A 16,132-nucleotide genomic window follows, 5' to 3' on the forward strand; every position below is an offset into this window, starting at 1 on the left:
GGCTGTAATCACTATGCTGTGCAAAAAAAAAAAAAAGAAAAAAAGCTAATGCTTTAATTGTTTCTTCCTCTGTAGGCAGTTGGGTTTTGCACTCCCCCATCGCTGAGTTTTTGTTTCATCCGTCAAGGTCCCATCTTCTGAATTTGCTGACATCTCTCACCTGGATTGTCTTTGCCTGGCTTGTCTTCTGCTGACTGCTCATCCACTCCCCAACCTCATGGGGCTGGGGTTCTCAGAGCACATCCGTGCACCGTCTTGTTTGTCTACACCTTTTCCCGAGGTGAGCCCAGCCATTCCCAAGCTGTTAATGTCTCCATTCACATTGGACACAGGCTGAGTCAGTCAGTTTCTCCCTCCAAGAATTTGGACTATTGACCTGAGAGGCAAAGACTAGGGCTCCTTGGAAGTGAGCATGCTTTTAGCAACATTCTAGAACAAGCAGTGATACTGGAAATACTGTCTCAGGCCAGAGAAGGTTGGTAAATTGTTGGTTCTCTATCTTCAACAAGGTAAGCACAGAAATTGAGTGATCATTTAGAAATTTATGGCAATTTAACAAAGTTGTGTCTGTTAAACCCAATCATTAAAAATAGGGTTTGTACTAGGTATGTCTTTTTTAATTTTATTTTTCTAGTAATTTGCTTTTATTGCATTTTCAAAAACATCGGGATATAGATTTTGGAATTTTTTAAAACCTGATTCTTCAACCACAGAGAGTCTGAGCAGTCCCGTTCTACGAGGGAAGTCCGTGAGCCACTGCTGGCCACCCTGGACGGCCTTCCCGGGGCTGCCTGAGGTTAGGTGATCCAGCTGTGCCTCAGAAGCCACGGGCCAGCCCTGGGTCCTATCAAGAAATTTCCTGTCAACTTAAGCTAACCAGAGGCAGCTCTGATATTTGCCACAGAAAGGGCTTTAATTTTTACAAGTGCTGTTCCAATCTACAGATATGAAACACAAGGCTCAGAGATGTTAACTAGCTTGCCTGCAGCCCCAAAACTAGTAACCAACGGATCCAGGCTTCGAACCAAAGTCAGCCTGCTCCCACGTCTCTGCCTTTCCACTGCTGCACGGAAACTTAAAAACCTCCACAAGGACTCAGAATTTTCAGTATTGGTGAGGGGTTGGGAAGCAGGAGTCCTGATTATCATTGGTGAAAATGTGAACTGGTAAAAAGAAAAAAAAAGCTTTGCGAGGAAATAATTGACAACAGCTATGAAAATTTTAAATCCGCATACTCTGATATTTTTTAGGAATTTATCCTACAGACTTACTTGCACATGTGTGCAAAGGCATATGTTCCAGAATAATCATTTCAGCATTGTTTTACTAGTGCAAGATTGGAGACAACCAACTTATCAGGGAACTAGTTAAACTGAGAATTCCGGTGGGACTGAGATTTGCATTTCCCCATGTATCCCCTGTACCTTTTGGATTTTTTTTTTTTTAAGCTAAATTCTATGAGCTTTTTGCTCTGTGACTTAGACAGTGGGCCTGTTCCAGGGGTTCCTGCCTCTGGGAGCAGTTGCCAGGAAGTACTTCACCCCCCACTGTGTTGGCACCTTCCGGGGTCAGTTCACACTGCAGGTCAGGGTGCCTGCTCCCTGGGGCATGCCTCCTCAGATACCCAGGGCTCCGACACCTTAACAGACCCTTTGGACATGCATAGATTCTGCACAGGAAAGCAGAGTGGCCTTGATACCGCTCAGCACCAGGTTGACATAAGGGAAGCCATATTGTAGAAAAGCAACCATATTGTAACTTTTAATGATCTCTGACTAACTAACCCAGCTAGATTTGCACCCTCCAGGAGAGCCACCTGCTCTGTGGATTTTATGACCTCTGCTTGTGCATGTACCTCCCAGCTGTGATGACGATAACTTCGTTCTTTTGAGTTCCTTAGGAATGAGATGACCCCCGTGAACAGAGAGTCTATGCTGATAGCCATCATCAATGAAAAGTGAAAGATCTGGTGGGTCAACATTCCTAACCTCCTCCCCTATAATCCACTGACCTATATAACTGCTTCAAGATTCTGTGTCCCCTTAAGATCGTTCTTATGGACATGAGTGGGCCATCTTTCCTCTTGCTAGCATGCTGTAATAAAATGCCCTTTCTCTGCCACCATCTCGCCTCTTGACGACTGGCTTTTGACTCTTGGCAAGCAGCTCGTGCCCTTTGTCCTGTGATAGCCTGAAACAAAATGCTTTTGGCAATTCTTTCCCCTGGGGGCTCCAGGGAAATATGTAAATGAAAATATGTGACTATGTATGTAATGTATGTAAATATATGTAAAATAAAAAGTATATGTGACTATGTAAATGATACAGCAAATACCAACTTAGACACAGAAAATTCAGATATTACTTGATTTAGGGAGCACCTATTATTTTTGCCACCCTGTATCAACTCACTCTTCTAGAATTTGTGCCTTAATTTCCCTCTGGGATCAACCTCTCCCATGGAATTTCTGAGGTCATTGACCCCACCCTTAGCTCTAGGGGACATGAGCAGCATAATCCAGGCTGGCACAATTAAAGCCCGAATTCCTTGGCTCTGGGATTAGTTCAGGCAAGGAAAGAAACATGTCCCAGCGCAAGCAATGATAATTCTGCTGAGATTCCTAGGAAAGAAATGCACACCCTCACCAGTTCGCACAAGGGAGATGGGGCTGAAGCTGAGGGCGCCGTCCTGCCTCCTGGGGCAAGGCCTGTCTGATGAGAAACGAGGAATCCAGGAAGAAAATTAGTTCCTGGGACAATTTTCAAGCCTAGATCAGGCTGCACCTTTCCACTGGATTGTCTACACAAGCTGTATCTACTTCTAGGCCTCCCATTCATCTCAACCCGCACTAAAGGGGTTTTTCCTTCCACTACTCCAGCAAAGACTGCTCATCAAATCTGAGGTCTCTTTCTACATCCTCAGAATGCACCTCTTAGCAGCCTCTCCCTCCCTTTAGAAAACCTCGCCCTCTTGGTGTCTGTGATGTGCCTCCTTGGTTTCCCTCAGTCTCTCTGGCTTCTCCTCTTCTGCTGGGCTGGCTGCTCACCCTCTCCCCAACCTCTTGGTGATGGGGCTCCCAGGGCTCATTCCTGCCCCCTCTTCTTCCATTCCCAAGGTGTTAATCACTACCTGTATTTGATGACACTCAAATTTGTATCCATCCCAAACCTCCTTTCCGAGCTCCAGAAAATTTGCGTAATTCACTTGCCATACTTGAGCACGTTTAACTCCAAATCTCTCATTGCAGGCCCACTCAAAACTTGTTTCACATCCAGTGTACCACCTTTGCAAACGGGACCACCAACCACCCTGATTCTTCAACCAAAAACCTGGGAATCATTTAGACTCTTCCCTCTCCTCCCCTGGTCTCTACACATAACTCATCAGTAAGACCTGTCACTTTTACTTACAAAACATACTTTGAATTCTTTCGCTTTTCTCCATCTTCTCTCTCATGGCCTGTGATGGTCATTAGCGTGATCCAGTTTTTCTCCTCTTGGGTACATGGTAGGATGGCACCTTCCCACCCCATCTGTAGTGAGGCATGCCTGTGTGACTGACAGCCAATAACGTGTGAGTGGAAGAGACAGCTGCCACTTCTGATGGGGAATTTTAAGAGCCGATACACTTCCCTTCCTCCTGCCGTGAGGATTATGGAAATTGTGTTGAGACGGGGACCCTGTCAGCCTGAATCCCTGAATGATTAAGATGAGCGGAGCCTCTCTGCTGATCCACAAAAAACTGAGCATGAAGGAGAAATAAACGTTCATTATGTTAAGCCAATGTGGTTAGGGGATGTTTGTTACTGCAGCACAACCTAGCCCATCCTGTCTGATACACTAACCAAGTCCAAGTCATCCAAACTACTGAAATAACCTCCTACTTCTCCTCTTCTCTCCTTCCACACAGCGGTCAGAGCAGCCTTTTTACAGTATAATTTGGATCCCCTCACTCCCTCCTTAAAACCTTTCAGCAACTTCCCATTGCACCTGGAAGAAAATCCAAACTCCTTCCCTATAGCCGTAGGAGCTGCCGCCTGCCTGTCTCTCTGATCTGGTCTCCCACCCTGTCTTCCTCATTCGTTATAGTCCAGTTCCCCCTCAACTCCTTGCTATCTCTAAGGCACCAAGCCCTTTCCTGTCTCAGAGTTTTCACAAATGCTATTCCCTCTGCCTGGAACACTTTCCCCACACTATACACATAGCGGCTCCTTCTCATTCTTCCAGCTTCAGCTTAAATGACACCTCCTCAGGCAGGCCCTGCCACGACACCCTGTTCATTTCCTCATTAGCTCTTACCACAAGTTGGAATTGCATTTGTTTTTCTCATTTATTTCCTTGTGTATTCACTGAGTTGTAAGCTCTATGGGGGCCCTGTCAGCCCTCAATAAACGTTTGTTGAAGGGAGGAAGGACTGAAGGAGAAGGCCATTGTGAAGGGTAAGGCACTAAGCAGATGTAAAGTGGTGGTGGTGATGGGGCTGCTAATATCAGGACCATCCAGACTCGCCCTACAGGATGGGTCCTTTCAGGTGACAGGAGGCTGAACTCCTGTCAAGGTCTTTTATTCCCCTCAGCAGCTAACGTGTCTCTGAGATCCTGGGGCTCTTCCAGAGGGCCCGCTTGGGCTCTGTCCTCCCTCTTGGCTCTGACAGCTCACCCTGTGACAGCCCAGCCTGGAGCGGGTCCAGCCAGGGCGGAGGAACGGGCAGCCAGCCCCACTAGGGAGGTAGCCAGCTACTGCCGTCATGGAGAGAGTGGCCTGCCAGCTCCCTAGAAATAGCCCAAGGTCAAGGTGGGGTGTTTCCGTCTCCTACAGATGGAGAAATCTGGGGAGACTCCAGTCCGGATTTCCCTCCACCTCACTACTCGGATCCCTGACTCTGGTCTGGAGCGCCCTGACTTCCACCCACCCCTCCACAGACCCCTGAGTTCATCACTGCTGTCAAAGGATCCCCAGACCTCCAACCCCCTCCTCCCAAAATACTTCTGAGGTGGAGAGGGCAGGCCTTATCCTGTCTCACAGAGAAGGACACTGTGGCTCAGGGATGTCAAAGGTCTCGACCAAGATCACAAAGTAAGTTGACAGGCAAATCGGAATTCAAATATAGAACCCCAACCCAGATGCAATGCCTTTTATCCCAGCAGAACATTCCACATGAGGGATGTGCTTTAGAGTCCCACAGCCTCTGCCCTGGGACCGACCTCTTCTACATGACACTTGCTCTTGGGGGCTCTTTGCCTGTGGACTCTGACCTTATTCCCTGGACTGGGGAGAGCAGTTCAGCCTCTTCAGCTGCCTGCCTCCGCTGATCTCTCCAGGACCCAGCTCTTTTCTGCCTGATCCCTTGCCCTCCATTTTCACCTCTGGCCCTAGATGCTCCGTCTGCCTGTCCAGCTCACTCACTGGACCTCACAGCTGGCCCAACTACCCAGACCACTGCCCTCACACCCACAACACGCTTTTTCCTCTAACAATGAAGGCTGAGGACTCTCTGGATCCAGCCACAAGCTTCCTTGGTCCCTGGTTCCAAGAGGGGCTCCCAGACTACCTTCTCTTGGAGGTTCCTACAGGCCTGGGAGGAAGGAGCAGGGATGTAAGTCAGGCGGCTGGGGGAGGGTGTGAAGAGGCCACAGAGATGGTTGGCTGTACGTTTGAATAGGACCAGACACGGCGGGCACCTAGTAGGTTTCCACTAATCGCATTACAGCAAGCAGAGGAGACATAGGGATCAGTAGAGACTGAAAGGTGGATTTTTCCTTTTTTAAAAAAAAAAATTACAACGTTTGTCATGGAAGGACCTTCAATGGGTCCAAGTAAATCTGGTAGAGTGTCCCGGAGCAGACCACCTTCGGAACCTAAACGACCGGTTCTTCGTGAGCACAGCCAGGTTCTATGCGGATGGGCGCTGCACACACACAGCACACCTCCGGGGCATCCGTCACGTTGCAATGGTTGTGAACTTAATATTTATTATAGTTCTCCGGCAAGTGGTGGTCAAATGTCTTCAGGAAGAAACAGCATCTTTTCTGATTCTGCTGGGCTACTGGTGGGGCTTCAAATAGGTACTTCTAGGAAGGTTGAAATCGACTTTTTCTCTGCAGATGTTAGAATATTTCTAGTGTAAACATGTCTACTCTACTCATTTGCGCGACAGCCCTTTCTTCCTAGAGTATGCAAAGGTTGAAATGAATTAACATCCATTCTTAATTACAGAGGTCCAAATTAAGGAAGACAGATTATATTTTACATGCTGTGGGGGTTGAGGGGTATGTGTTCAACAACACTGTGCTGTCAACAACACTCATAATTCTTAGGCCTTATTTTAAGCAGTGTATGAATTTGGAAATTATATGACAATTTCTATTTTGCATACCTTAACATGGAAAGTGTTCAGAAATATGACAATTTCTATTTTGCATACCTTAACATGGAAAGTGTTCAGAAATCTTTTTTTTTAATTGAGGTATAATTGGCATACATTACCTTAGTTTTAGGTGTACAACATAATGTTTTGATGTTTGTGTCTATTGCAAAATGATCACCACAATAAGTCTGGTTAACATTCATCACCATACATAGTTACCAGAATTTTTTTTTCTTGTGATGAGAATTTTTAAGATCTGTTCTCTTAACAACTCTCACATATGCGATATAGTATTATTTATAGTCATCAGTACATCTCCATGACTTATTTTTTTCATAATTGCAAGTTTGTACATTTTGACTCCCTTCGTCTATTTCACCCACTCCCCACCCGCTACCTCTGGCAACCACCAATCTGTTCTCTGTATCTATGAACTTGGGGAGTTTTGGTTTGTTTTTTAGATTCCACATATAAGTGAGATCTTCTGATATTTGTCTTTCTCTGTCTGATTCATTTCACTTAACATAATCCCCTCAAGGTCCATCCATGGTGTTGCAAATGGCAAGATTCATTCTTTTTCATGGCCGAATAACATTCTATTGTGTATACTAACACCACATTTTCTTCATCCATTCATCTGTCGTGGACATTTAGGTTGTCCTCATGTCTTGGTTACTGTAAATAATGCTGCACTGAACATGGGAATGCACATACCTTTTCAAATTACTGTCTTCACTTTCTTCAGATAACTACCCAGAAGTGCAATTGCTGGATCATATGATAATTCTATTTTTAGTTCTTTGAGAAACCTCCACAATGTTTTCCACAGTGGCGGCACCAGTTTACATTCCCACCAACAGTGCACAGGGTCCCCTTTTGTGCACATCCTCTACAACATTTGTTATTTCTTGTCTTTTTGATAATAGCCATTCTAACAGGTGTGAGGGGGTATCTCATTGTGGTTTTGAATTACATTTCCCTGATGGTTAGTGATGTTCAGCACCTTGTCATGTGCCTGTTGGCCATCTGTATGTCTTCTTTGGAAAAATGTCTATTCAGAGCCTCTGCCCATTTTTTAGTCAGATTGTTTGTTTTCTTCCTATTGAGTTGTATGAGTTCTTTATATATTTTAGATATTAACCCCTACAGATATATGATTTGCAAGTATTTTCTCCCATTCAGTAGGTTGCCTTTTCCTTTTGTTGATGGTTTCCTTTGCTGTGCAAAAGGCTTCTAGTTTGATGTAGTCCCACTTATTTATTTTAGCTTTTGTTGCCTTTGCTTTTGGTATCAAATCCAAAAAATCATCCCCAAGACTTATGTCAAGGGACTTACCATCTATGTTTTCCTCTAGGAGTTTTATGGTTTCAGGTCTTATGCTCAAGTCTTTAATCCATTTTTAAGTAATTTTTGGATATGGTGTAAGATAGTACTCCTGTTTCATTCTTTTGCATGTGACCGTTCAGTTTTCCCGATATCATTTATTCTTGGCTCCCTTGTCGTAAATTAATTGACCATATGTGCATGGCCTCTCTATTCTGTTTCGTTGATCTTTGTGTCTGTTTTTAAACCAAAACGAGGCTATTTTGACCATTATAGCTTTTTAATATAGTTCGATATCAGGGAGCATGATAACTCCAGCTTTTTCTTCTTTCTTAAGATTGCTTTGGCTATTTGGGGTCTTTAGTGGTTCTATACAAATTTTAGGATTATTTGTTCTATTGCTGTGAAAAGTGCCATTTTGCTTTCGTTTTTTTTTTTTAAGATTGACACCTGAGCTAACGTTTGTTGCCAATCTTCTTTTTTTTTTTCCTCTTCTCCCCAAAGCCCCCCAGTACATAGTTGTATATTCCAGTTGTGAGTGCTTCCGGCTGTGCTATGTGGGACGCCCCCTCAGCATGGCCTGATGAGCAGTGCCATGTTCACACGCAGAATCCGAATAGGACAAACCCTGGGCCACCAAAGTGGAGTGTGTGAACTTAACCACTTGCCACGGGGCTGGCCTCCCATCTTCTTTCTTACCAGAAGTTTCTAGTTGACATGAAGACCTTTCTCCAGAAGTTTTTTGAAGATAACATTTGGAAAATAAGTAGCAAATAGGATTGTTTTCTGTCTTTATGTAAGAGGGAACTCTCTCAGGCGACCCAGCTATCAGCTGCAGTTCCCCAGCCTTGTTCATTGGGAAGTCCAATGCTGAACCCCAGTGTGTCATCTGCCTACCACCCCCACCGCTCCTGTGTAGGGCTGGAGACTGCTTCCCACAATCCCCTTCCTCATTTGCTCCCAGGTTAGACTTTGCCAGTGAGAGGATCTTGCAAAGGATTTGGAAGGCAGAAGGGAAGCAGAAGCATTTTTTCTCTGGAGCTTGTCAGAACAGACGTGGTGGCTTCATCAGATGCAGAGGCATCACGGACCTCCAAGAACCCCCACTTTGTGCCACTTTCTCCCCCTCACACTCCAGGGCTTCAGGCTGAGGTCTTCAAGACTCAGAATGCTTCTGTTTCCTGACCTCTCCTGACCAACGCCACCGCCCTCAGGATCTCTCTGCTCTTTGGCTCTGAGCTCCAGCTTCCACTCAACCCTTAGCTTTGTGCAGGTCCTCTCCGGACTCCATTCCCATCCCCTGCTCAGCACTGACCCAAACAGAGAGCTCAGCCCCCTTCCTAGAGCTCCCCAGGGCCTTTGGGTGTGCAGCAGACCTCATAGGACACTTAGAGGTTACCAAGGGAGTTCTGCCTCACACCAACACAAATGAGATGACGAAATGTCAGACACAGCGATTCTTAAAAGCTGTTCCATCCCTTTTTTCCACTCCTATTCAGTTTCAGGCCTGCTTTGTGAGCTCTGCTAAAACAAAAGTCATCTACGCTGGGTTATGAGCATCAACAGAATGAAGAACTGACAGACACCTTAAAGATTCCACCTTTCCTTTCTCCACCCCCACCAGCCTCCATAAGTAGAAAGGATTAGTATGGAGAGAGATTTTTCCCACCACCCCAACTTCATCCTCCCTGAGAAGGAAAACGCTGCTATACTTTCTATTCCTTCAGTTCATTTCCTCCCACTGTACTAGAGTTTGTCCTCAAATTGGATATTATTGACTCTGAAAGATTATATTTTAGAGTAGTGTGTATATTTGTTATCAACTGCTGTGTAACAAATTACCCCAAGACTTAGCTGCTGAAAACAATAAACTTTTATTATCTCGCCAGTTCTGTGGATCAGGAGTTAAGACGTGACTGAGCTGGATGGCTCTGGCTCAGGGATTCCCATGAGGTTGCAATCAAGATGTCAATCAGGACTACAGTCATCTGAGGGCTTGCCTGGAGCTGGAGGATCTGTTTCCAAGATGGCGCCCTCACCAAGCTGTTGACAGGAGGCCTCAGACCTTCGCCACATGGCCTCTCCATAAGGCTGCTTGAGTGTCCTCGCAGACATGTCAGGTAACTTCCCCTGGAGTGAGTGATCCAAGAGAGAGAACGTTTATGATCTAACTTCACAAGTCACAAATCACCAGTTCCTCCATATTCTATTCATTAGAAAAAAGTCACTAAGTCAGCCCATGCTCAAGGGGAAGGGAATTAAGCCTTACTTTTTAAAGAAAAGAGTATCAAGGAATTTGTGGGCTTATTTTAAAACCGCCAAAATGTGAAATGAGTACAGGATGAGGAATCAAAATACCTATGTTCTAATTTTACTTCTAAATGTTGAGGACACATCTCTTCATCTTTCTAGACCTATTTCCCCATCTGCAAAATAAGAAGACCGACTTCAATGACCACTAAGGTTTCATTTTCAGTCAGTTGTGTCCCAGCGTTCCAGCGCTGAGACCCTAGGCCTTGACCGCAGACCTCAGGCAGCCTCCTCCCGCTCCCCCTCCCTCCCTGCAAGACTCGCTGGCTCTTGGCCCCAAATGCAACTACCTCCCATCAGTGCGTAAGCCATACCTGGGTTTATCAGCATCTCTAGGGTGGGACCCAAACATCAGTAGGTTTTACATCTCCCAAGTGATTCCAACATGCAGCCATGGTTGAGGACCACTGCTCCAACTGCTCCACGTGAACCCTCACATGGAGAATCTTTCACCAAATAAAACGACATCGTATTTGACTAATTACTGATTTGTCTTTTCCTTTGATATATATGTACTTTGAGATCCTACACCTCTTAGGGTACATTCAGTGTTCAGTTAATTACATTTGGGGTCTGATTTCTCTAAGAGACCATTTTGCTCCCTGCTACCTCAGAGAAATCATTAGAGAAGTTTAGAAAGGTAGGGAAATTTTTCATGGCCAGGATAGGAACTTTTTATACAACTGTTTCCCTTGTTCAGGGTTTTTCATGATGATATTGTTTCTGTGGGAAAATTGATCCAATTTTTATCTTTTTTACTTACACCACCTTTTCCTAGAATATAACCTGCTATAAGTTTAAACAATGCCTGCCTTTTTTTTTTTGCTTGTGTATGTGCATGTGTGGGTGTGAGAAAAGTCAACATTCTCCAAGACAGGGCAGAACCCAGCACTGAGAATGAGGCAGGACTTGGAACACCCTGCTAAGAGACGCCTCTGGAAGGCCATGAGTGTGGGGCTTGGGTGGGTGCTGGAAGCAGTCAGCTGGGCTCTTCTGACCCTCGACTTAGCATCTTTTCCCTCACGTGCTCCACCTCAATAAGCCACTGTGCAATGTGACCAACTGCCCCCATTTGCCCAGGACTGAGGGGTTTCCTGGGATGCAGGACTTTCAGTGCTGTAGGGGAGGAAGACATATCCTCCACCCTCTAGGTCCTTCTGACTGGGCTATGAATTAAATTCACAAGAGACAGAATAACAGGAGAAGATCAAACAAAGCTTTATAATGTTAGTACATGGGAGACACTCAGGAAAACTGAGCAACTCGCCAAAATGGCGGAGGATCTCATCTTAAATACCATCTTCAGATAAAGACAAAGGAGGATGTTGGAGGGGGCTGGTTTGGGACTTCAATGGGTTGGAAGGCAATTTACATGGAGACGGAAATGTAAATGGGCCAACTACAGACAAGGTAACCTGAGAGACATGTTTTACATCACGTTACAGTCATCTTATGGTGTTAGCTCCTTCCTGGAAGAGGCCCTTCTGTTTTAAATTCTTTTAGGCAGTTGGGGAGGAGGTCAAAGTTTCTTTCAGAGTCTTTTGTCCTACAAATTAATCAAGCCAAAGAGATACATTTTGGGGTGGCCAATTTTGATCCCTGACAGCACTAAAGCCAGGAAAGCTCCAAAAAACCAGGACAGTCAGTCACCCTCCAAGTGTTGTGGGTCTGTGAGTAGTGCCTCTATCTTTTAATACTGCCAGAAGCTTCTGATGGGCAAGATGCTCCAACAGCCTCCCAACTTGGTGAATGCCTGCTGACCGCCTGAATACCTAGTGGAGACGGAGTCAGAGCTGCCCTGCTAAGAGGCAGGTGGCTTCACCAACAGAAACAGGGGTAGCAGAAGCACCCCTCTGCACTGTGAGGCTCTTAGATGGCAGTTGGCATAGCCCAAGGCCCAGGAAACGGAGCAAGCTCCGCCATGTTGACTCCCATCAGCAATATGCCAATATCTGGGTGCCTGTTGTGAAGAAGAGGGACATTGACCTGTTGTCTTTCTGGAGACCAGTGATTCATAGTCCTGAATGCACATGGGAATGACATGGGGGGCTTTGTCCTACCCCCAGAGATTCTGATTTCATTGGTCTGGGGTGGAGTCCATGTTTGGACACATATATGTATTTCTTGACCTTTCCTCTATGATTTCTTTTTAGGCAGGAGATTTCTCTCCTGGCTGTGAAAAATTTGTCACTCCTAAACTTCTCTAATTCTCTCTCTAAGGTTATCATGAGCAAAATGACCTCCTAGAGAAATCAGACATTTTTGCTCTATCACTGTCTATCAGATTATAGATTTTCTTCATGGGAAAGTCTAACATAAAAGTTCAAACCACTCTTCATTACCTGTGAGTAAATTGTCTGTCTCATGGGTGTGGATGTCTATTCTGGATTCCCCTGCCCTCCCAGCAGGGCTTCTCCTCACCTGGAGCCCAGCTTCAGGAGGTTTCTGCAGCCCCCATCCTCCACTCCTGGTTCTGCCCAACCTCCTGGCCGCGTAGCTCCCTTGTTTCTGTAGTTTACCTCTCTGGAATGCAAGAATTGCCTCTCACCCCAACTCTGCAGAAATGGAGGGCCCCCACATTGCTCTTGTGGAACTGCCCACTGGACAGGGGACGAATCCCTGGCCAGGCTGGGCTGCTCACTCTCTCTCCCTAGAATATGGAGCTCAGTCACAGGGTCCCTGGTGAGCCGGCTTTGTGTGTTATATCTGGAAGGTCACAAGTCTTGGGGTCTGTGGTTTCCACGTGGGGAAAGATCATTTGAGGCCAAGAGCAAACTGGGAGGCCAGGCCTGCAGACGTAAAGCAAAGACAGGGGGCCAGAGAGCCCGGGTGAGGAGGACTGAGGCAGTGACCCAGCCCAACTTTGTTCCCACAAGGTTCCTGGTGCCCGTTCTCATCCTCCTGGCACCCTCAGGTTCTGTGAGACCCTTGACCTAATTTCCTCTTTTGCTAGATCATCATTAACAGATTTCTGCCACCAACCAGCCCCTGGGAGAGCTACAAATGTCCACTGCCCCCCATAGGCACCTTCTTGGAACCTAAATCTAGCCTTTCCTGCTCCAACAAGATCCCCTGAACCCCTTCTTTTCTGGTTCCCTTTCAACTCCAAAGAGAGCAGACACCCACCTCCCCTGGGGGCTGTTCCCCCTGGGAGTTAGAGGAGAGATGGCCTCTCACTAATCCAGGCTTCCTCGCTGGTTTCTGCAGAGCCCAGGGGCCTCGCCCACATCTCTAGTTTCCGTTGCTCTATCCTCGCCCCCCTCATCGTCCTCCACCTAGAAACAGCTTAGGACACATTTTGGTGGAACACTTTTGAAAAGAGAGTAAACAGTGGTTTCCTCACATTCCTGTTGCCTTTGTCTTTCGGGACTGAAGAGTCTTAAACTGGAGAGTTCCTCCACCCCCGTCACTGCATTCTCTAGCCTGGACCTTCGGGGGTGGGGGTGGGGATGGTAGCTGTTCAGGATTGCTGGGGGGCTTGTAGGTATAGCAGCTTCAGACCGCCTGTTAGGCAGGCTTTCAGTGTCTACTTCCATTGTCTCCACTCAACCTTGCTCTGGCGCTGGCATGAGAATAGAGTGAAGTGACTGGCCAGGGCACTCAGCTACCCAGAGCAGAGTGGTCTTGACTCCAAGCCTCGTTCCTAACCACTGCACCGCCCTGCCTCCTCCTGGCCGCAGCCCCAGAGAGTCTTCCAGGGCCGCATCCTCAGCTCCACCTTGACTTTGTCCCAGCCCTGTTAGGGCCCAGGGACCTGTCCTCTCCTCTTCTAGGATGTGGTGTGGGCCTCAGGGGAGAGCTAGAACAATGCCCGTCCCCTTATCAACAGCTAATCCCATCCTGGCCAGCCCCTGGACTTCCCTTCTCAGAAATGCCCACTTATTTTAACACATGGCGTGCTCACTTCTGAGTCACCTCGGCCCTAATTGTGTACAGCCAGAGCAGCGACAATCCCTCCCTAACACCTTGGCCAAGCTCTTCCGCGGGAGTAAAGAGCAAAAACACCTTCAAGTCCATCCGGAATGGGGCTGGCTTCCTTCTGCCCTGTCACGAGCTCCTGGCGCCACAAAATACGGGAGCCGGAAGAGACCCTTGAGATCACCAGATCCCAGCTCCTTGTTCACAGCTGAGTTCACCAAAGCCCAGAGAGGGCAAGGCCCTGCTCAAAGTCACACAGCAGGACCAGGGCTTCTGGTCCAGTCCCTTGCTTCTGTAATATATACTTCCCAGAAGACATGAGAAAGTGCAAGGAAAACTGAGGGAGTTTGTAGCTGTTGGGGGTTTGCTCCTATTTAGGTTTCGATTATGTTCTTGCCCAGAAGGGGCGTTTGTCCCACCTCAGGGGTCAGCACTGGGGCCCCACTCAGCAGCAGGAAGGGTCTCAGGCATCCCATCTATCACGGGTGACTTTGCCCAGAAGGGGGAATATGAAGAACTCCAAATAATCAGAACCTCCACGTGTCCCAATTATGGCGCCGAACAGGAGAAAGTGTGAAATGGCTGGATAAATGGCTAATAATGAAAGAGTTGGTGTCCTGGGGAAGTCCACACACCAGCCCCTTCCAGATACATCTACAGCCCTGGGAGATGAAAGCTGGGCCCAGAATAACCTCCCAGAGGCCCAGCCAGTGCTTTCCCATGACTGACCCTGTTCTGCTCTGAGACTCAGCGAGAAGGCTCTATAACAAACCCAAAGGGTTTGGGGCTAACTCCCAGTTAACCTTGCACTCAGCGCCCCACAACTCAGCACCCCCCCCCCCCGCCCCCCCAAACACACACACGTTCTCATCCATCAGCAGGCAGCCTGTCTGCCTGGAGTCAGATCCCGACTGCACCAGTTACTAGCTGTGCCTGCAAGAGAGAAAGACCCTGGTCAAGTCGCCCACACTCTCCATGAGGGGTGCACAGCAATAGCCCTTCCTCTCAGGGTTGGTTTAAGCGTTTGGAGCGCTGCCTGGCGTATGATCGCTTAGCCATCATTATCATCAATGTTATTATTTCAAGCGCTCAGCAGATACGGTCTGTTTCCTTTAGCCCCTTGAGTGTATCACCCAAGGGCCAGCATTGTGAAAGCAGGAAGTGGAAGTCCTGTGATGCTCGGTATCCCGCGGGGTGCAGCTTTGGGCTGTCTGTGAAATGTAGGAACATAAGTCAGAAGCCGTGGTCAGAACGTTCCAGAACTGAAAACGGGGGGTTTGGCCAGTCTGATGTGTGCTCTACCTTTCAGTAAAAACATCTAACGAACATTTGCATGTGTATTGCTCAATATTTGCCCAAATCCTTCCCTTCTTTCTACTTCGGTGTTGTGATAACATGGAAGTCAGACGGGGGTTTTCACCTGACAGATAAAGAGACCGAAGACCAGAGGGTTTGAGCTCTGGCCTGGGGGCTTCAAACTTTGGGTAATCAAGAACCTGTGTACTTCGTAAGGCCTTTTTAAAAGCATTTTTCAGCTACGTGTATTTTATTGCAAACTTGCTTTTAATTTTTTAATTTTTAATTTTGGAATTATTTTAGACTTAAAAAAATTGCAAAAATAGTACCAAAAAATCCTATGTCTTTTATAACAGCCAAGTTGCCATTTTTCCCTTTGTAACTAATAAGTATCTTGAAGGAAGACAGCTTGAGACTATGAACAGGCCTTATTACTCACCACGATTTTACTCACTAATTTTACCATCACCCAGAATCCCCAAATATTAACATCTTAGACAACCACGTGTAATCATCAAAACCAGGGTATGAGCACTAAGACGACACTATTAACTTATCTCCAGACCTTATTCCATCTTTGTCAGTTGTCCCACTGATCTTCTTCTGTTCCAGGCTCCAACCCAGGCTCACACACTGCACTGAGTTCTCACGTCTGCTTTGTCTCCTCCTATCTGGGACACTTCCCTCAGTCTCTGTCTTTCAGGATTATAACACTTTTAAAGAACAGTGGCCAATTATTTCGTAGAAGGCTCCTCACTTTGGGTGTGCCTGGTGTTTTTCCATGATTAGATTGAGGTCATGCATTTTGGCATGAACATCACAGAAAGGAAGCTGCGTCCTTCTCAGTACTTCAGTACTTCACCCCAGGAGGCTCGTGAAGCGGGTACATCTCGTTCCTCGTGAGAAGAACTCTGACCAC

The 16,132-nt window shown here is 46.7% G+C and overlaps 1 long non-coding RNA gene across 1 annotated transcript; it reads right to left on the reverse strand.

Moving 5' to 3' along the window:
* Positions 1-9,544: 9,544 nt before the first annotated feature.
* On the reverse strand, positions 9,545-15,912 carry LOC139075715 (uncharacterized). Its single transcript, XR_011526413.1, has 2 exons — positions 15,779-15,912; positions 9,545-9,819 (listed from the first exon to the last, which is right to left on the reverse strand). It is a non-coding gene; the product is annotated as an uncharacterized lncRNA (long non-coding RNA).
* Positions 15,913-16,132: the final 220 nt, after the last annotated feature.

Source organism: Equus przewalskii, chromosome 14 (genome assembly GCF_037783145.1).
Source record: "Equus przewalskii isolate Varuska chromosome 14, EquPr2, whole genome shotgun sequence".
In the NCBI taxonomy this organism is placed as follows: domain Eukaryota; kingdom Metazoa; phylum Chordata; class Mammalia; order Perissodactyla; family Equidae; genus Equus; species Equus przewalskii.